At 42.7% G+C, this 21,435-nt stretch overlaps 1 protein-coding gene and 1 long non-coding RNA gene across 8 annotated transcripts in view; one reads left to right on the top strand and one right to left on the bottom strand.

The window, feature by feature from the left end:
• Positions 1-679: 679 nt before the first annotated feature.
• Ccdc83 (coiled-coil domain containing 83) overlaps positions 680-21,435 on the top strand; it is a 78,558-nt gene continuing 57,802 nt past the window's right edge. For 2 of the 7 annotated variants that reach the window (NM_001432513.1, NM_001432516.1), the window contains 1 exon segment: positions 18,088-18,160. The gene's annotated coding sequence lies outside the window, so the exon portion shown is untranslated. 7 annotated transcript variants of the gene reach the window in all.
• On the bottom strand, positions 2,699-20,054 carry LOC134485150 (uncharacterized). Its single transcript, XR_015651858.1, has 3 exons — positions 19,928-20,054; positions 17,352-17,418; positions 2,699-2,838 (listed from the first exon to the last, which is right to left on the bottom strand). It is a non-coding gene; the product is annotated as an uncharacterized LOC134485150 (long non-coding RNA).

Raw genomic sequence — 21,435 nt, 5'->3', positions numbered from 1 at the left:
CCTTGGACCAGAAACTGGATCCAAATGAGAGGCTCTTGGCAAAATAGAAACTGGAACTGTGGTCAGTGAAGTTCACCCCTGCTCCCAGCCTCGCCCTGACCTTTCCCACCCTCCTCTACACCAGCCAGGGTTTTGTCATCAAGCAAGCTCTCTAAATGACTTACAGGACCTGGTGTGATGTTTCCTGCTTGCCTCTCCTCTGCCTTATCGCACTCCTCTCTTGCCTCTGGGGTCCCACCATCTCGTCATAGCAAATGCCTTTAGCTTCACTAGAAACTCAGCACTCTCACCTCTGGGTCTTTGTCTCTGTCAGCTCCAACCAGCACACCAAACCAAATTAGTCATTTCCTCTAGGCTTGCCCTTGAGACAGTCTAGCAAGGCAGTCAGTCGGCTTGCCTTACTCTCTCCTAGGGTTCACCAATGGAGAAGACACTTTACTCTTGTGTTTTTTTTCCACCTAAAGTCAAAGCTCTCCCAGGCAAATACAGGATCTGCCCGACATCTGACCTCATGAGCTACACTGAGCTCAAACTGTTCAAACAGCTCCCAGACCCCGCCCTCTCTCACAGAAACTGTGAGGTAATAAGTGAATCACTGTTTAGAGTGGTTTTCTATCATAATAAGTAACTAATATGCTATTAAAACTAGGTGGTTTAAAACAATGACTTATCACATCTCCTTGATCCCCTAGCTCCTCACTGGAGAGCCCTTCTTTCTCACGCACAAACTGAGATCATTTCGGCAATGCCAAGCTGATGGAGAGGCCGGAGGGAAGGGTCCAACATGACATCACTCATGTGTCTGGCATTCTGTGGGATAGAATATGGTTTCTAGACACCCTCTAGCCCACAGGATGATGGCTAAATGATTACCCACAATGCCTATGCTGCGACTCTCTGGCAAGGTTATCCCATAGGGGATGGGACGGTGTGAAAGTTTACTCCCTCCAGAGCAAGTATCCCAAAAGAATCGGAACAATCTGCATGATCCACTTCGGCCCAGTTCCAGAAGTGACAGAGAATCATTCTGCTGCTCACTCTCGGTGGAAGCAATCGTGAACAAACCAGAATCAGGCAGAAGGAATAGAAGGTCCATTTCCTGATGAGAAGGGTAAAGAATTTGAACGTACTTTGTAAAAATTAATTTTGCTTAAATATAGTTTATATACAAAAAGAAACACACACCCATATAGGCTTTAGCGTATATATATATATATATATCATATATATAACACATATTTTACATATATAAAACATTATATATAACCTCTCTCTTTCTCTCTCTCTCTCTCTCTCTCTCTCTCACACACACACACACACACACACACACACACACACACACACACACACACACGTTCTCCCCTGCCAGATCCCGCCATACTCAATTCCCTAAGCCTCAGTGAGAGTTTGAATGAGAAAAGTCCTTCGCAGTCTTGGGATTTTGAAACCTGATCCTCAATTGGTTGAGCTGTCTGGGAGGCTTAGGACGTAGCCTTGTTAGAGGAAGTATCTGTCACCGGAGGTGAGATGTACCACGTCAATTTGCTCTCTGCTCCATGCCTGTGGTTCACAGTGTGAGCCCTCAGCTTCCTGCTCCTGCTGCGGTGCCTTCATTCCACCATGGCGGACTCTAATCCTCTAGAACTGCAAACCCAAATAAGCTTGTTCTTCTAGAGGTCATGGTGATTTACCACAGCAACAGAAGGGGAACTAACTTATGTACCCACCCATATAGATCCTAGGCCTTGAGTCTTTTCTAGGATTGTGTATAAGACTTTTACGTCCCACTGGGATTCTTCACTTTGATAAATGCTTTTAAAGATTGTTGTTGTAAGTATTGACAGTTTAATTTTCTCCACTTTTCACTGCTGTGTGGTATTCCATTATGTGGCCGTGCGTTGCTTGTTTGCATAATTACCTACTGCTGAATGTCTGTGCTGTTTCCAGATATTAGAAATGAAGCTACTAAATTGCTTATTTTTATTTTTCCTAAGTCAAGATGCAGGAGTGATATCACTCTTCCATTCACTATCTGTGTCACTATAAGGGACTACCAAATGGCTTTCCAAAATGGTTGTAGTAGGACACTTGTTGGTAAGATCAGTTAGAAGCTAACTCCCCAAGATGACATGAAGTAGAGGATTCGTGATGAGAAAAGATGGACTCTATTCCAAAGGAAGAAACAGAGGAAGCGCTGCAGAGCTCACAGAGGTAATAACAGGATACCTTGAGCATGTAGAAGAAAAGCAGGCAAGTAGTCCACCAAAGGAAGTAAGCCTCTCCCCTAGCAGCACCAGTGTCATGGCTACCTGCTGGGAGAGGAAAACATGAAGCTCCTGATTAAAACAGACAGCCAGGGGCTGGAGAGATGGCTTGTGGTTAAGAGCACTGGTGCAGCACCCATGTGGAAGCTAACAATAGTCTATAACTCCAGTTGCAGGAGATCCAATGCCCTCTTCTGGATGATGTGGATGCTAAATGTACATGTGGTTGCATAGACATGCACACAGGCAAAACACCCATACACATAAAATTATGACACACACATACATATATACATACACACATACATACATACACACACACATACACACACACACACACACATGAGAGAGAGAGAGAGAGAGAGAGAGAGAGAGAGTGCAACAGCAAATGTGCTCATGATTCTTAAAATGTATGTTGTCAAAAGACTATGTGGTTTCGTTTTTAAAAATGTATTAATACTTGTTCATACAAAACTGGGTTTTTTTGTGAGTCTTTCCAAAAGCAGCGTATCTGGCTTTTTCTCCCACGGATCCTTTTCTCACCTCAGCTTGTATATCTTTCAATATGGCAAGTCTAGGAAAAGAAAAAAATCAGGGTCAAATGAGGGAACTGGGCGAATGGTTTTCATCTGGCTGCGCTGTTGACCACCAACTGGCAAACACTGTTAGGAAAACCAAGCAGAGGACAAATGGTAGAGTGGAACGCATTTTTGATTATGGGCCCAGACTCTGGTACAGAAAGCAAGCCTGAGATTTATAGGAAATGATGCGGGAACAAAGTCAAAACTCTGGAGAAGAACAGACTGATTCCAGTTAATAAAAAAGGCTCCGTGCTTGAAGCCCTATGGGCAGTAACTCCTTGTCAGCTAATCCGTGCCCTACTTAATAAGTTCACCCTATAACTGCACCTGTTGTTAGCCTGGGGAAGAGTGGCTAACTAAATACTAATCGTGCTGGTACAGTGGTGCTGGCCTTCAACCCCACCACTCCAGAGGCGGAGAGGTGGATCTCTGCAGAGTAATTTCCAGGCCAGGCAGCTCTACATAGTGAGACCCTATCTCCAGAAAACAAACGAATAAAGAAATAAAATTACTTCATTGGATATACAAATCTCAGGAAATTGGTGGGGACAGGGTGGGAGGAAGTTTTGACTTCTCCAAACTATTTAATTTTAGGATGACTTTTGGTGTTAGGTTGGGATTATTCTCCCATTGTCCGGATTCCCACAAGAACACTATGGACTCAGCCATAATATATGCAGAGGGCCGAGGTCGGACCCCTGCAGGCTCCCTGAGATCAGCTTATTCTGTGCACTGTGTTCTCATGGTGACCCTGACGCCCTGGTTTCCCCTATTCTTCCTACCCCTCCTCCTCGAAGGACTCCAGTGCTTGGCTGTGGGACTCTGCGTCTGCTCCCATCAGTCGCTGTACGAAGTCTTTCTGATCTCTCGGATGATGATTATGCTAGACTCCAGTCCCAGAACAATCTGCAGGCAGGACAAACTGTAGATCAGATCGACGGGTTTGTGGCCGGGTTGGTGTTCCAGTCCCTCCACTTGAGGCCTTGCCTGGTTACTGAGGGTGGGCATTTCAGGCTCTGTGTCCCCCCAATACTAGGAGTCTTTGTTAGGTTTACTCTCGCAGATTCCATGGAGTTTCCATTGCTGTAGGTTTCTACTTTGCCCCTGAAATGCCCAATTACAATTTTTCTCCCTCTTCCCCCAACCTGATCCCTTCTGTTACCAACCCTACCAGCCCCCAGTCCACTGGTGAAATCTATTCAAATCCCCCTTTCCAGGGAGCTCCTTAGGTCCCTTCTTAAGCCATCTTCGTTATTTAACCACTTTGGGTCTGTAGATTGTAGCACGATTATCCTTTAATTTATAGCTCCCATCTACTTAGACGTTAGTGCAAAGAATGGGTATGGGTTGCCCCACTCGGGATGATATTTTCTTGTTCCATCCATTTGCCTGAAAGTTTCATGACATCATTGTTTTTAACAGCTGAGTAGTACTCCATTGTGTAAATGTACCACATTTTCTTTATCCATTCTTTGGTTGAAGAACATCTAGGTTGTTTCCAGTTTCTGGGTATTACAAATAAAGCTGCTGTGAACATAGGTGAGCAAGTGTCTTTATGGTAGAACGGAGCATCCTTTGAGTATGGTATAGTTGGGTGCTGAGGCAGGTCAATTTCCAATTCTGTGAGAGGATTCCATATTGATGTCCAAAGTGGCTGTACAGATTTGCACTCCCACCAGCAGTGGAGGAGTGTTTCCCTTGCTCCACATCCTTGCCAGCATGAGCTGTCGCTTGAGTTTTTAGTCTTAGCCATTCTGACAGGTGTAAGGTAGATTACTGGGGTCATTTTGATTTGTATTTTCCTGATGTTTAAGGATGTTGAATGTTTAAGTGCTTCTTGGCCATTGGAGATTCCTCTGTTGAGAATTCTGTTTAGCTCTGTACCCCATTTTTAATTTATTCAGTTTGTTGGTATCTATTCTTGAGTTCTTTATATATTTTGGATATTATTTATCCTTCAGATGTAGAGGCTTTTCTGTTTTGAGATCTCATTTATTAATTGTCAATCTTAGTGCCTATGTGATTGGTGTTCTGTTCAGGCGGTTGTCTCCTGTGCCAATGCCCTCAGGGGTACTCCCCCACTTTCTCTTCTACCAGGCTTAGTGTATCTGGCTTTAGGTTTGGGTCTTTGGACTTGAATTTGTGCAAAGTGATAGACATGGATCTATTTACATTCTTCTCATCCAGTGAGACCTGAACCATTTGTTGAAGATGCTTTCCTTGTCCCATTGTATATGTCTGACTTCCTATCCAAAACTCAGGTGTCCACGAGTGTGTGGAGTTACATCTGGGTCTTTAATTCAATTGATCAACATGTCTATTTTTGTGCCAAAACCATGCAGTTTTTATTGCTACAAGTCTACAGTACAGCTTAAAATTAGGAATGGATACCTGTGGCGTCGGAATCTCTTTTATTGAATAGGACTGTTCCAGCTATCCTGCTGATGGTGTAGTGTTGCTGCTGCTGCTGCTGCTGTTGTGATTGTTGTGATTGTTGTGATCGTTGTAGTAGTTGTTTTGTTGTTTTCCATATGAAGTTGAGTATTGCTCTTTCAAAGTCTGTAAAGAATTGTGGTGAACCTGTAGATTGCTTTTGATAGGGTGACTATTGTTACTTTGTTAGTCCTACCAATCCATGAGCATGAGAGATCTTTCCATCACATGAGATCTTCTTCAACTTCCTCCTTCAGAGATATTAAATTCTTGTCATACAGGCCTTTCATTTACTTGGCTAGAGTTACCCCAAGACATTTTGCATTATCTGTGGCTGTTGTGAAGGGTGTTGTTTCCGTCATCTTTTCCTCGGCCCATTTGTCATTTTTATGAAGAGGGCGACTGATTTTTTTTTTATTGATAAATCTTTTTTTTTATTTATTTAATACTTAATAATAATTCTTTGGTTTCCGAGCAAACATCCCCCTCCCCCTCCCCTTCCTTATTGGTGTTCCCCTCCCAACCCTCCCCCCATTGCCGCCCTCCCCCCAACAGTCTAGTTCACTGGGGGTTCAGTCTTAGCAGGACCCAGGGCTTCCCCTTCCACTGGTGCTCTTACTAGGATATTCATTGCTACCTATGAGGTCAGAGTCCAGGGTCAGACCATGTATAGTCTTTCGGTAGTGGCTTAGTCCCTGGAAGCTCTGGTTGCTTGGCATTGTTGTACATATGGGGTCTCGAGCCCCTTCAAGCTCTTCCAGTTCTTTCTCTGATTCCTTCAACGGGGGTCTTATTGTCAGTTCAGTGGTTTGCTGCTGGCATTCGCCTCTGTATTTGCTGTATTCTGGCTGTGTCTCTCAGGAGTGATCTACATCTGGCTCCTGTCGGCCTGCACTTCTTTGCTTCATCCATCTTGTCTAATTGGGTGGCTGTATATGTATGGGCCACATGTGGGGCAGGCTCTGAATGGGTGTTCCTTCAGTCTCTGTTTTAATCTTTGCCTCTCTCTTCCCTGCCAAGGGTATTCTTGTTCCCCTTTTAGAGAAGGAGTGAAGCATTCACATTTTGGTCATCCGTCTTGAGTTTCATTTGTTCTAGGCATCTAGGGTAATTCAAGCATTTGGGCTAACAGCCACTTATCAGTGAGTGCATAGCATGTATGTCTTTCTGTAATTGGGTTAGCTCACTCAGGATGATATTTTCCAGTTCCAACCATTTGCCTACGAATTTCATAAAGCTGTTGTTTTTGATAGCTGAGTAATATTCCATTGTGTAGATGTACCACATTTTCTGTATCCATTCCTCTGTTGAAGGGCATCTGGGTTCTTTCCAGCTTCTGGCTATTATAAATAAGGCTGCGATGAACTTAGTGGAGCACGTGTCTCTTTTATATGTTGAGGCATCTTTTGGGTATATGCCCAAGAGAGGTATAGCTGGATCCTCAGGCAGTTCAATGTCCAATTTTCTGAGGAACCTCCAGACTGATTTCCAGAATGGTTGTACCAGTCTGCAAGCCCACCAACAATGGAGGAGTGTTCCTCTTTCTCCGCATCCTCGCCAGCATCTGCTGTCTCCTGAGTTTTTGATCTTAGCCATTCTCACTGGTGTGAGGTGAAATCTCAGGGTTGTTTTGATTTGCATTTCCCTTATGACTAAAGATGTTGAACATTTCTTTAGGTGTTTCTCAGCCATTCGGCATTCCTCAGCTGTGAATTCTCTGTTTAGCTCTGAACCCCATTTTTTAATAGGGTTATTTATCTCCCTGCAGTCTAACTTCTTGAGTTCTTTGTATATTTTGGATATAAGGCCTCTATCTGTTGTAGGATTGGTAAAGATCTTTTCCCAATCTGTTGGTTGCCGATTTGTCCTGACCACAGTGTCCTTTGCCTTACAGAAGCTTTGCAATTTTATGAGATCCCATTTGTCGATTCTTGATCTTAGAGCGTAAGCCATTGGTGTTTTGTTCAGGAAATTTTTTCCAGTGCCCATGTGTTCCAGATGCTTCCCTAGTTTTTCTTCTATTAGTTTGAGTGTATCAGGTTTGATGTGGAGGTCCTTGATCCACTTGGACTTAAGCTTTGTACAGGGTGATAAGCATGGATCAATCTGCATTCTTCTACATGTTGACCTCCAGTTGAACCAGCACCATTTGCTGAAAATGCTATCTTTTTTCCATTGGATGGTTTTGGCTCCTTTGTCAAAAATCAAGTGACCATAGGTGTGTGGGTTCATTTCTGGGTCTTCAATTCTGTTCCATTGGTCTATCTGTCTGTCTCTGTTCCAATACCATGCAGTTTTTATCACTATTGCTCTGTAATACTGCTTGAGTTCAGGGATAGTGATTCCCCCTGAAGTCCTTTTATTGTTGAGGATAGTTTTAGCTATCCTGGGTTTTTTGTTATTCCAGATGAATTTGCAAATTGTTCTGTCTAACTCTTTGAAGAATTGGATTGGTATTTTGAAGGGGATTGCATTGAATCTGTAGATTGCTTTTGGTAAAACGGCCATTTTTACTATATTAATCCTGCCAATCCATGAGCATGGGAGATCTTTCCATCTTCTGAGGTCTTCTTCAATTTCTTTCCTCAGTGTCTTGAAGTTCTTATTGTACAGATCTTTTACTTGCTTGGTTAAAGTCACACCGAGGTACTTTATATTATTTGGGTCTATTATGAAGGGTGTCGTTTCCCTAATTTCTTTCTCGGCTTGTTTCTCTTTTGTGTAGAGGAAGGCTACTGATTTATTTGAGTTAATTTTATACCCAGCCACTTTGCTGAAGTTGTTTATCAGCTTTAGTAGTTCTCTGGTGGAACTTTTGGGATCACTTAAATAAACTATCATATCATCTGCAAATAGTGATATTTTGACTTCTTTTCCAATCTGTATCCCCTTGACCTCCTTTTGTTGTCTGATTGCTCTGGCTAGAACTTCAAGAACTATATTGAATAAGTAGGGAGAGAGTGGGCAGCCTTGTCTAGTCCCTGATTTTAGTGGGATTGCTTCAAGTTTCTCTCCATTTAGTTTAATGTTAGCAACTGGTTTGCTGTATATGGCTTTTACTATGTTTAGGTATGGGCCTTGAATTCCTATTCTTTCCAGGACTTTTATCATGAAGGGGTGTTGAATTTTGTCAAATGCTTTCTCAGCATCTAATGAAATGATCATGTGGTTCTGTTCTTTCAGTTTGTTTATATAATGGATCACGTTGATGGTTTTCCGTATATTAAACCATCCCTGCATGCCTGGGATGAAGCCTACTTGATCATGGTGGATGATTGTTTTTTGATGTGCTCTTGGATTCGGTTTGCCAGAATTTTGTTGAGTATTTTTGCGTCGATATTCATAAGGGAAATTGGTCTGAAGTTCTCTTTCTTTGTTGGGTCTTTGTGTGGTTTAGGTATAAGAGTAATTGTCGCTTCATAGAAGGAATTCAGGAGTGATCCATCTGTTTCAATTTTGTGGAATAGTTTGGATAAGGTTGGTATGAGGTCTTCTATGAAGGTTTGATAGAATTCTGCACTAAACCCATCTGGACCTGGGCTCTTTTTGGTTGGGAGACCTTTAATGACTGCTTCTACATCCTTAGGAGTTATGGGGTTGTTTAACTGGTTTATCTGTTCCTGATTTAACTTCGGTACCTGATATTTGTCTATGAAATTGTCCATTTCCTGTAGATTTTCAAGTTTTGTTGAATATAGGCTTTTATAGTAAGATCTGATGATTTTTTGAATTTCCTCTGAATCTGTAGTTATGTCTCCCTTTTCATTTCTGATTTTGTTAATTTGGACGCACTCTCTGTGTCCTCTCGTTAGTCTGGCTAAGGGTTTATCTATCTTGTTGATTTTCTCAAAGAACCAACTTTTAGTTCTGTTGATTCTTTCTATGGTCCTTTTTGTTTCTACTTGGTTGATTTCAGCTCTGAGTTTGATTATTTCCTGCCTTCTACTCCTCCTGGGTGTATTTGCTTCTTTTTGCTCTAGAGCTTTTAGGTGTGCTGTCAAGCTGCTGACATATGCTCTTTCCTGTTTCTTTCTGCAGGCACTCAGCGCTATGAGTTTTCCTCTTAGCACAGCTTTCATTGTGTCCCATAAGTTTGGGTATGTTGTACCTTCATTTTCATTAAATTCTAAAAAGTTTTTAATTTCTTTCTTTATTTCTTCCTTGACTAGGTTATCATTGAGTAGAGCATTGTTCAATTTCCACGTATATGTGGGCATTCTTCCCTTATTGTTATTGAAGACCAGTTTTAGGCCGTGGTGGTCTGATACCACGCATGGGATTATTTCTATCTTTCTGTACCTGTTGAGGCCCGTTTTTTGACCAACTATATGGTCAATTTTGGAGAAAGTACCATGAGGAGCTGAGAAGAAGGTATATCCTTTTGCTTTAGGATAGAATGTTCTATAAATATCCGTTAAGTCCATTTGGCTCATGACTTCTCTTAGTCTGTCTACATCTCTGTGTAATTTCTGTTTCCATGATCTGTCCATCGATGAGAGTGGGGTGTTGAAATCTCCCACTATTATTGTGTGAGGTGCAATGTGTGTTTTGAGCTTTAGTAAGGTTTCTTTTACGTATGTAGGTGCCCTTGTATTTGGGGCATAGATATTTAGGATTGAGAGTTCATCTTGGTGGATTTTTCCTTTGATGAATATGAAGTGTCCTTCCTTATCTTTTTTGATGACTTTTAATTGAAAATTGATTTTATTTGATATTAGAATGGCTACTCCAGCTTGCTTCTTCCGACCATTTCCTTGGAAAGTTGATTTCCAGACTTTCACTCTGAGGTAGTGTCTGTCTTTGTCTCTGAGGTGTGTTTCCTGTAGGCAGCAGAATGCAGGGTCCTCGTTGCGTATCCAGTTTGTTAATCTATGTCTTTTTATTGGGGAGTTGAGGCCATTGATGTTGAGAGATATTAAGGAATAGTGATTATTGCTTCCTGTTATATTCATACTTGGATGTGAGGTTATGTTTGTGTGCTTTTCTTCTCTTTGTTTTCTTGCCAAGACGATTAGTTTCTTGCTTCTTCTAGGGTATAGCTTGCCTCCTTATGTTGGGCTTTACCCTTTATTATCCTTTGTAGTGCTGGATTTGTAGAAAGATATTGTGTAAATTTGGTTTTGTCATGGAATATCTTGGTTTCTCCATCTATGTTAATTGAGAGTTTTGCAGGATACAGTAACCTGGGCTGGCACTTGTGTTCTCTTAGGGTCTGTATGACATCTGTCCAGGATCTCCTGGCCTTCATAGTTTCTGGCGAAAAGTCTGGTGTGATTCTGATAGGTCTCCCTTTATATGTTACTTGACCTTTTTCCCTTACTGCTTTTAATATTCTTTCCTTATTTTGTGCGTTTGGTGTTTTGACTATTATGTGACGGGAGGTGTTTCTTTTCTGGTCCAATCTATTTGGAGTTCTGTAGGCTTCTTGTATGCCTATGGGTATCTCTTTTTTTAGGTTAGGGAAGTTTTCTTCTATGATTTTGTTGAAGATATTTACTGGTCCTTTGAGCTGGGAGTCTTCACTCTCTTCTATACCTATTATCCTTAGGTTTGATCTTCTCATTGAGTCCTGGATTTCCTGTATGTTTTGGACCAGTAGCTTTTTCTGCTTTACATTATCTTTGACAGTTGAGTCAAAGATTTCTAGGGAATCTTCTGCTCCTGAGATTCTCTCTTCCATCTCTTGTATTCTGTTGGTGAAGCTTCTATCTACAGCTCCTTGTCTCTTCTTTTGATTTTCTATATCCAGGGTTGTTTCCATGTGTTCTTTCTTGATTGCTTCTATTTCCATTTTTAATTCCTTCAACTGTTTGATTGTGTTTTCCTGCAATTCTTTCAGGGATTTTTATGTCTCCTCTCTATGGGTTTCTACTTGTTTATTTATGTTTTCCTGGAATTCTTTCAGGCATTTTTGCGATTCCTCTCTGTAGGCTTCTACTTGTTCTCTAAGGGAGTTCTTCGCGTCTTTCTTGAAGTCCTCCAGCATCATGATCAAATATGATTTTGAAACTAGAGCTTGCTTTTCTGGTGTGTTTGGATATTCCATGTTTATTGTGGTGGGAGAATTGGGCTCCGATGATGCCATGTAGTCTTGGTTTCTGTTGCTTGGGTTCCTGCGCTTGCCTCTCGCCATCAGATGATCTCTAGTGTTACTTTGTTCTGCTATTTCTGACAGTGGCTAGACTGTCCTATAAGCCTGTGTGTCAGGAGTGCTGTAAGACCTGTTTTCCTGTTTTCTTTCAGCCAGTTATGGGGACAGAGTGTTCTGCTTTCGGGCGTGTAGTTTTTCCTCTCTACAGGTCTTCAGCTGTTCCTGTGGGCCTGTGTCTTGAGTTCACCAGGCAGGTCACTTGCAGGGGAAAAGTTGGTCCTACCTGAGGTTCCGAGGCTCAAGTGTGCTCGTGGGGTACTGCCTAAGTCCTCTCCGCGGCGGCAGCAACCGAGAAGATCTGCGCCGCTCTTTCCGGGAGCCTCCGCGCACCAGGGTTCCAGATGGCGTTTGGTGTTTTCCTCTGGCGTCTGGATGTGCGCAGAGTGCAGTCTCTTCTGGTTTCCCAGGCGTGTCTGCCTCACTGTAGGTTTAGCTCTCCCTCCCACGGGATTTGGGTGCAGAGAACTGTTTATCCGGTCTGTTTCCTTCAGGTTCCAGCGGTGTCTCAGGCGCAGGGGTCCTGCCGCTCCTGGGCCCTCCCCTACGGGAACCCAGAGGCCTTATACAGTTGCCTCTTGGGCCAGGGATGTGGGCAGGGGTGGGCAGTGTTGGTGGTCTCCTCAGCTCTGCAGCCTCAGGAGTGCCCACCTGACCAGGCGGTGAGGTCTCTCTCCCACGGGGTTTTCGATTTTTTTTTAGTTAATTTTGTGTCCATCTACTTTGCTGAAGGTGTTTCCTTGTAGGAATGTTCTGGTTCTTTATGAATGCTAGCTTATCACTGCAGATAGCAATACTTTGACTTTTTCCTCTCCTATTTGTATCCCCCTTGATCTCCTTCACTTGTCTGATTGCTCTAGCTGGACCTTGAGGTACTACTACATTGAATAGACAGAAAGTGAACAGCCTTATCTTAGTCCTGGTCTTAGTGAAATTGCTTTGACTTTCTCTCCATTTAATTTGATGGTGGTGATAGGCTTGATGTAAATTGCCTTTTCTATGTCTAGGTATGTCCTCTGTATCCCCGTTCTCTCCAAGACTTTTATCACAAAGAGCTGTTGGATCTTGTCAAAGGCTTTTCCGTGACTAATGATGTGATTGTGTGGGCTTTTTCTCTCCATTTATTTATATGGTGGATTACACTGCAATTTTTTTGTATGTTGAACCATCCCTGCATCTCTGGGACTGAAGCCTACTTGATCATGGTGAATGATCTTTTTGATGTGGTCTTAGATTCTGATTGTGGGTAATTTTTTGAGTATGTTCATGGGGGAAATTGCTCCATAATTTTCTTTGTTTCTTTGGGCATCAGGGTGACTGTGACCTTATAGAATGAGTTTGGCAGTGTTCCTTGTATTTTTTTATTTTTGTTTAAAAAGTGTTAATATTAGCTCTTTGAATGTCTAATAGAATTCTGCTCTAAAACAATCTTGTTCTGGGCTTTTTTTTTTCTTTTTTTGGGGGTGGGGTGGGGGGAGACTTGGCTTCTACTTCCTTAGAGGTTACAGGTCTATTCAAATTGTTTATCTGATCTTGATTTAGCTTCAGTAATTTGTTTCTATCAAGAACATTTCCCAATTCTTTTAGGTTTTCAATTTTGTGAAGTACAGATTTTGAAAGTAAGACCTAATGATTCTTCGGATTTGCTCAGTGTCTGTTATGTCCCCCTTTTCATTTCTAATTTTGTTAATTTGGATATTCTTTCTCTGCCTTTTAATTAGTTTGAATAAGGAAGTTTGTCTATTTTGTTGACTTTCCCAAAGAAGCAACTTTTGGCTTCATTGATTCTTTGTATCATTCTCTGTGTTTTTATTTCATTGATTTCTGCCCTCGGTTTGATTACTTCCTGCCATTTACTCCTCTTGGGTGTGTTTGCTTCGTTTTGTTCTAGCTTCCAGGTGTGCTGATAAGTCGCTAGTATGAGATCTCTGCAATTTCCTTATGAAGGCACTTAGTGCTATGAACTTTCCTCTTAGCAACACTTTGTGTTCCATAAGTTTGGGTATGTTGTGCATCCATTTTCATTGAATACTAGGAAGTCTTTAATTTCCTTATTCCTGCCTTGACCCAATCAATGGTCATTGAGTATAGAGCTGTTCAGTTTCCATGAGTTATGTAGGCTTTCTGTTGTGTCTGGTGTTGAAACCCAGCTTTCATCTGTGGTGGTCTCAGATACAGGGGGTTATTCAATGTTCTTGTATCTGTTGAGACTTCCTTTATGACCAAGGATGTGGTCAATTTTGGAGAATGTTCTGTAAGGTGCTGAGAAGAAGGTCCGTTCTTTTGTGTTTGAGTGACATTATCTGTAGATATCTGTTAGGTTATTTGATTCCTAACATCTATTATTTCCATTATTTCTCTGGTTAGTTTTGTCTGGATGATCTGTCCATTGGTGAGAGTCAGGTATCAAAGTCTCCCACAACTAATGTGTGAGGTTCGACCTATGTATGGTTCAGGCTTTAGTAATGGGTTGTTTGTTTGTTTTTCAGATGTAAGTATGTTTGCATTTGGGGCATGGATGTAAAAATTTGAAACATCTTTGTCCTTTGATGAGTATAAAATGTCCTTCTCTTTTTTTTTTTAGTTTTGGTTTGAGGTCTATTTGCTAGATATTAGAATAGCTACACCAGCTTGCTTAGAAAATCTTTTTCCAACCCTTTACTCTGAGGTAATGTCTAGCTTTGATTTTGAGGTTTCTTTCTTGTATGCTGTGGAAGGATGGATCCTGGGTTTGTATCCACTCTGTTAGCCTGTGTCTTTCATTAGAGAATTGAGTCCACTGATATTGAGAAATATTAATGAGTAATGATTGCTAATTCCTGTCATTTTTGGTAGTGGTCGTGTGAGGGGTGTGTGGGGTGTGTGTGTGTGTGTGTGTGTGTGTGTGTGTGTGTGTGTGTGTGTGAGGTTATTTATTGCCTGTGTTTGCGTGGGTGTAGTTAACCTCCTTGGGTTAGAGCTTTCCTTCTAGTACCTTCTTTGGAGCTGGATTTATAGATAGATAATGTTTAAATTTGATTTTTCTTGTGGAATGGCTTGTTTTCTTCTATGTGATTGAAGTTTTGCTGAGTATAATAGTCTGGGCTGGCATCTGTGATCCCTTAGAGTCTGCATCACATCTGCCCAGGCCCTTCTGTCTTTTAGAGTTTCCATTGCGAAATCAGGTGTAATTCTAATTGGTTTGCCTTTATACGTTACTTGGCCTTTTTCTCGTGCAGCTTTTAATATTTTTTTATTTGATCTGCATTCTTTGTGTTTTAATTAGTATGTAGCAAAGGGTCCACTCTTTTTCTGAGTCTGGAAGCTTCTTTATAGGCATGTCCTTCTTTAGGCTGGGAAAGCTTTCTTCTGTGATTTAGTTAAATATATTTTCTGGGCTTTTAAGCTGGAGTTCTTCTATTCCTTTACTCTTGGGTTTGTTCTTTCCAGTGTCTTGGATGTTGTGGATGCTTTGTGCCAGCAATGTTTTAGATTTAACATCTCCTTCTGATGGGTCAATTTCTTCTAACCTATCTTCAGCCTGAGCTTCTCTCTTCCATATTGTGTAGTTTGTTGGTGAAGCTTGCATCTGTAAATCCTGTTCACTTTCGTGGGTTTTCATCTCCACAGATCCCTCAGTTTGTGTTCTCTTTATTGCTTCTATTTCAATGTCCAGGACTTGAACAGTTTCCTTCACTTGTTTGTTTCTTCTTGGCATTCCTTATGGGATTTATTGATTTTCCCTAATTTTTGTTTGTCTTTTCCTCAATTTCTTTAAGAGATATTTTTGGCATTTCCTCTTTAAGGATGTCTATCATCTTCATAAGTGGGTCTTGGGGTCATATGTGTGTGCCTCAGCTCTTTTGGAGCATTCTTGCTGTCACAGGGCAGCTGGGCTCTGATGGTATCATACACTATCTGTTGTGTTCTTACACTGGTGTTTTGACATCTGGTTTGGGGATGAGTATGGGTCTAGGTGCTGATTTCTGAGTTTATCTTTGTTGGTTGGATGTTTTGTTTCTGTTTAGTTTTCTGTTTCCTCTTTGGTCTTCTGGTCTTTGTGGCCTGGATTTTTGTTGGCCAGCATGACCTCTGATTCAGGAGGGAGTCTCTGTCCAAATTGAGAGTTAGACCTCTGGTGGCTAGCTTGGCCTTTGGTGCAATAGGAGGTCTCTGCCCCCATTGGAGGAGTCAGAGGAAGTGAGTGAGGATTGGGGGCCCTGAGCAAGTGGAGGACCTGTGGTTCAGATGTCAACTGTGCTATCTGCTCCACTAGGGAATCTCTACCTGAGTTCACCTTTCTGTTTGTTTGTTTGTTTGTTCGTTCGCTTGGTTGGTTTGGGGTTTTTAGTTTTATTCTGATTTGCTTGGCCTGCACCTGTTCTCCAAATGGCCGTGCCTCTTTCTGGGCATCAGAACCCTGCCTGAGTTGGGGCTTGAGGCACAGCAGCAGGAGAGGACAGGGGAAGGGGGCTATGGAATGGGTTTTTGTGAACTGAGACTAAGACCTAGGGAGTTCCTCTGGCACTTACCCGCTCTTCTGATTGGTTTTGTTTTTACAATAAAGTCTTCCTATGCAGCCCAGGCTGACCTTAAAATCATCATCCTCTTAATTTAGCCTTTTAGAAAGATGAGACCACAGGTATGCATCTCCATGCTTGGGTTGATTTTTTTTTTAACTAATAAGAAAATCCTCTTAACCAACAGCTATCTTTTTTTTTTAAACTAACTTCCTCAGTTACCTTCCTTCAATAGGTCACTAATATAATAACAAAATATTAACCTTTAAAAGTCAATAACCCAGGGACTGGAGAGATGGCTCAGTGGTTAAGAGCACTGTCTGCTCTTCCAGAGGACCTGAGTTCAATTCCCAGCAACCACATGGTGGCTCACAACCATCTGTAATGGGATCTGATGCCCTCTTCTGGTGTGTTGGCAGTGTGCTCTCAGACATTAAATAAATAAACAAACAAACAAATTATAACCTAGAGCTGGCCCCACCCCTTGTCTGCTATGCAGTGGCATGAGGGGGAGTTTGCCCCCCTCCCCGACCCCGATGCCCATCACCTGCGGTAGGTGGGAGAGCTGACTCTGCCCCTTGCTGGCTGCGACATTGAGTGAGCTAGCTGAGGCAATGCTGGAGAGCTGGCCCTGGTGGTGTGGGTTCTGGAGAGCTGGTGGGTCACCAACTCAGCTACCAGTCAGACCCAGATCCCAGATCTTCGCCCAGGCTGACCTTAAACTCCTCATCCTCAATCCATCAATGGAGTGCATGAAGGGGCCAGCCCTGCTGATCCAAAGCTGCAGGTTCTCCATGATACAGGGCAACAACAGGGTACCTAAGAGAAGTCCCAGTAGGGATCCAATATTGATAGTATAGCAGAAGCCAGAAGCCTCGAACCAAACCAACAACTCATTGCAGTGAGCATTTGCAAGTAAAGATGTGTGGACAAAAGCTGTGTATACCTCGTGACACACTGCAACTTCCACGAGATTTTTTTTTATTTTAATTTTTGTTATCTTTTGTGGAGGGAGGTTACACAGGCAGAGGGCAAGTATCAAGGGATGGGGAACGAGTGGGATTGGGATAGATGTAAAATTCACAAAGAATCAATGAAAAGCTTAAAATTATAAACTATGTTTTAATCTATTTTTAAAGCCAACGAGATCACTTGGAAGTGAATAGGAGGCCTAAAGGAGCCTGACTTCTGACTTCTCAGGCCAAAAAGAAAATTACTGGAACGTAATGAGAGAAATGAGAGACTCTACAGACTGCCTTCAGGATGAGACTGGCCTGCGCAAGCGGAACTTAAAATGCTGTACTGCTGGGACTGGACAGGAAGGGGCGGGACTTGGTTCCTACCCTGGAAACTGCTTTGTGGCTACATCTATACTGCTTTATTGAACACTTAAAGGTAAAATGAGAAGACAGAAGCAAAGACTTACGGTGCCTCAAGTTACTCCGCGGTACTTGCTCCAGGTGTCTGCAATTCTATTTGGAGTTAAACCCAACCTGACAAAAGCAGACAGAAAAGCACAGCGCCTGCATCACAGGAGTTCTGCCCCTTCCCACACCCCGGATGTTGTTTGGAAATCACGAAGGAGTGATTTTACATCAGCAAGTACAAGCTTGCAATGACCTGTGCGAGACATGCGCACAGAGCCGGAGTCCTATTCACATAGACCTCCTTCCCATGCACAGAGAATGCAAGGAGAGAGAGACCTTGGGGAGAAAGAAGAAAGGTCTGGACCACTGCCCTGACCTCTGCAACGCCTCCCCCGCGCTCTTCCTCCTATGGCCTCCAGGTGGCGCGCGCGAACCGCACTGGTGCCTAAACTAGACTGGGACAGTAGGTGCGATGCCAGTCGCCTGGAAACGGAGGACTCACGGGAGGGACAGGGAGAGGGACCGGGTGGGGGGAAGGGAAAGTGCTTTGGGCTGTTTGCACTTAAGAACCACTAGCCCGCAAACCGGGATTTTCACCTGAAAACGCTGGAGAGGATGTTGGGAGAAAGCTTACATCCTTGTGTGACTTCTGACTTCTACAATCTGTCCCCAAAAATTTATAGGAGCCCTCCCCCACTACATCCGACACTCCCTCCTCTTGATTTGTCCTGACACGAGATGAGCCTGGGGTCGCGCCCTCTGATTTTTCCCTCAGAGCGTTGTTCCTGGGCGGTTAAAAACTGTTGAGAGAGGTTCTCCAAGGCGCATCCCTCTTTCACCACTGGTTTTAGCAGTCCTAAACTTAAAGGTTTGTAACCTTCAGGATGTCCTAGAACAGTCTCTGACTCTGTAGATGCTCAGCCCTCTGATGCAGTAGTCCACCTTTATCTGAGTAGAGGCAGTTTTAGGTATCTGAGGATCCTTGTGAGGGACCTGGGGTGAGGAGGAGTATGGGGGGGAGGGGTTGAGGGGTGGATATTAGATGGAAAATACCAGAAATAAGCATTTTGTATGTTTTTAAATAACGTTTGTCATGTGTAATAATTGTTCTACTCTAATTCATACTAAGTTTTGATATAGGTATGTAGGTACAGAAGTGGGGATGGGGAGTGACAGCATCTCTAGGGGTTGGTAATATCCCAAGTTTCAGGCACCCCCTCCATGTCTTGGAATCTTAACCTCACAGAATAAGTAGACTTTTGTGTTGCTGTTTATCACTCCACAATTTCCTCAAAGCTTTCGAATATTCTTAATAATTCTGAAATGAGATGAAAAACATGAAGAAACTAGGAGTCAGATAGGACTGAACACTGCTGAACTGACTTAGTGGAGAATCGGTGTTTCCACTTCCTTCTCCTGGTGTTACCAGCGATTCCCAAGCTGAGGAATGCGTTAAGCAAGGACCTTGCTTACCCTTGGGATCCCTTTCAATGACAGAGCCTGATCCAGCACAGAAGGACCATTCCCTGCATTCAGTCTGCTTGCATATTAACCTCACAGGCAATTCATAGATTTAGTTCCCTGATGCTACAACTCCTTCAAAAGAGAACACGTGATTTCTTCATGTAATGAATGTTCTGGATTTTTATGATATGGTTCTAATTTCATTCTGTGGTGATGCATACCTTGACCAAAAACAATTTAGAGGAGCAAATGGTTTGTTTCAGCTTACAGATCATAGTCCATTGTTGGGGGAAGCCACTGTGGGGAACTGTGGAGAAAGGCTGCTAACTGGCTCACAGGCTATGCTTTGTGGTGGTTTGAACATGCTCAGCCCAGGCAGTGGCACTGTTAGGTGTGGTCTTCTTGGAGTAGGTGTGGCCTTGTTGGAGGAAGTGTGTCACTGCGGGGGAGGGGTGGGCTTTAAGACCCCGCTCCTAACTGCCTGGAGACAGTCTGCTCCTGGCTTCCTTTGGATGAGGATGTAGAGCTCTCAGCTCCTCCAGCGCCTTGCCTACCTGGACACTGCCATGCTTCTGGCTGTGGTGATAATGGACTGAGCCTCTGAAACTGTAAGCCAACCCCAATTAAATGTCTTTTAGATTTGCCTCGGTCATTTTACAGCAATGGAAACCTTAAGACATGCTTAGATAGTTTGTTCTTTGTTTTGTATAGCCCAGAACTACCTACAGAGACTGCCCACAGTCGATGGGCCCTCCTCCATCAGTTAGCAGGGTAACGCCCCACAGACCAATATGACCTAGGCTGTATCAAGTTGACAGTTATACTGAAGAAGGACCTTGTTTGTTTCCTCATTCTCTCCTCCACCCCATAATCTTCTGATGTAGGAGTTGAAGTGGTGAGGAGACAGGAAAGGATGCCCTATCTAAGAAAAGAGGAGGAAAAATGGAGGAGGAAAAGGAGGAAGACAGGGAAAGAGTCACGTGTGTGAAGGCAAAGAAGTCTGGACTTTACACCAGAGTACACCGTGCCTGCTCATAGGTCTTACACACAGCTCCAAGTCCCTGATCCCGCCTAATACTCCTTATATTCACTACCATAAAAGAACTACCATTGTTCTCATAAAACTCTCTTCCAGGTTATGTTTAATGTTTATGAAATATTCTTTACTCACTTGATATCCTTTTTCTGTGGAGACAAGGCACCGGGCGCGTTGGGACAGTCTAGTCCTGCTGACTGGTTAGGATGGTGTAGCTCTTTTCAGTAATTTGTTATTAGCAATTCTACACCAGAAGCTTAGAATGGAGAAGAATCTGGGAACTGTGATGCAAAAATGTGCCAGAGACTAAACATTTACATTGACAAGGAAAATGCATTCTGGGAAGGGAGCTGGGAGTGTGCTGAGCATAGGTGAAGCCTGAATTTGATTACCTGTAAGAAAAAGAAAACTACACACAGCACCAACCTCCAAACGATACATGACAATATCATTCATCCACATGTTTCTAAACAGGCGGATCTCAAACCTGGATAAAGATTGCATTTTCACACTACTTGGGACTATGTACATAGAGTCTATACGAAAAGACATGGAGGTTGTTAAAGTAATTTTAGGTGGAATTATCACTTGTAAAAGGACTTAGGTAAATCAGATGTGTTTTGTTTCATTTTGTTTTGTTTTAATGCTGGAGTGCATTTCTGATTCTGTTAACAGTGCATTCTGTTGAAACAGAAAACCACCTCTATGTCAAAAAGCATTCCTGGCATAAATGAACATTTGAATTCCAAAGAACTTTGCTGGGATGGGGAGACAGCTCAGTGGGTAAAATGTGAGCTGTGTGAGCATACAGACCAGGTTTCAGACCCCCGGTGCCCGTAGAAATCTTGGGAAGGCAGGCATGGTGTGATCGCATGGTGTGATCGCAGTGTCAGAGATGGGTCCCAGAACACACTGACTAGCAGGACTCGCTGAATTAGCAAGGTGTAGGTCCAAGTGAGGACCCTACAAAACAGAGGGCAAAGAAGAAAAACGTCCACTGTCAGCCTGTAGCTTCTACCCATGCACACATGCACCTGCTCCCACACACGTGTGCACACATGCAAACACAAGCACATCACGCATACATACCCAAGCAAAATAATTTTTATATATATAATTTATTCCTATTTTATATTCATTGGTGTTCTGCCTGTATGTATGTCTGTGTGAGCATGTCAGAAGCCCTGGAACTGGAATTACATACAGGTGTGAGCTACCACGTAGATGCTGGGAATTGAACCCCAGTCCTCTGGAAGAACAGCCGGTGCTCTCAACCACTGAGCCATCTCTCCAGCCCTACAAAATAATATTTTTAAAAAAAAGATACTTAAACAATTTTGCTTTACAAATTGTCACATTGCATGCACATTGTTAGCCATGAAGTGACGCATATATGATATATATGTGTGTTTGCAGGCAACTCAATCACAACAGTGTTTATTGAATATCCAGGATGAATACCCGGCTTATGGGCCAGCATATAATTTTGAATTCCCCAAAATATGAGCTCGCTGAAGAATTACTTCTCGGCATTAAATGAACCGTAGTTTATTGAAATGAGTACTTTGAATATTTTAAAATGTGTGAGTCACCTTGCAGCCAACATTATAAACACTCCGTGCCTTTTGAATTGCTCTTTATTT

This window comes from Rattus norvegicus, chromosome 1, assembly GCF_021556685.1.
Source record: "Rattus norvegicus strain SHRSP/BbbUtx chromosome 1, alternate assembly SHRSP_T2T, whole genome shotgun sequence".
In the NCBI taxonomy this organism is placed as follows: Eukaryota; Metazoa; Chordata; class Mammalia; order Rodentia; family Muridae; genus Rattus; species Rattus norvegicus.
Note: the sequence above shows the minus strand (reverse complement) of the source record. Positions and strands in the feature narration are given on the sequence as shown.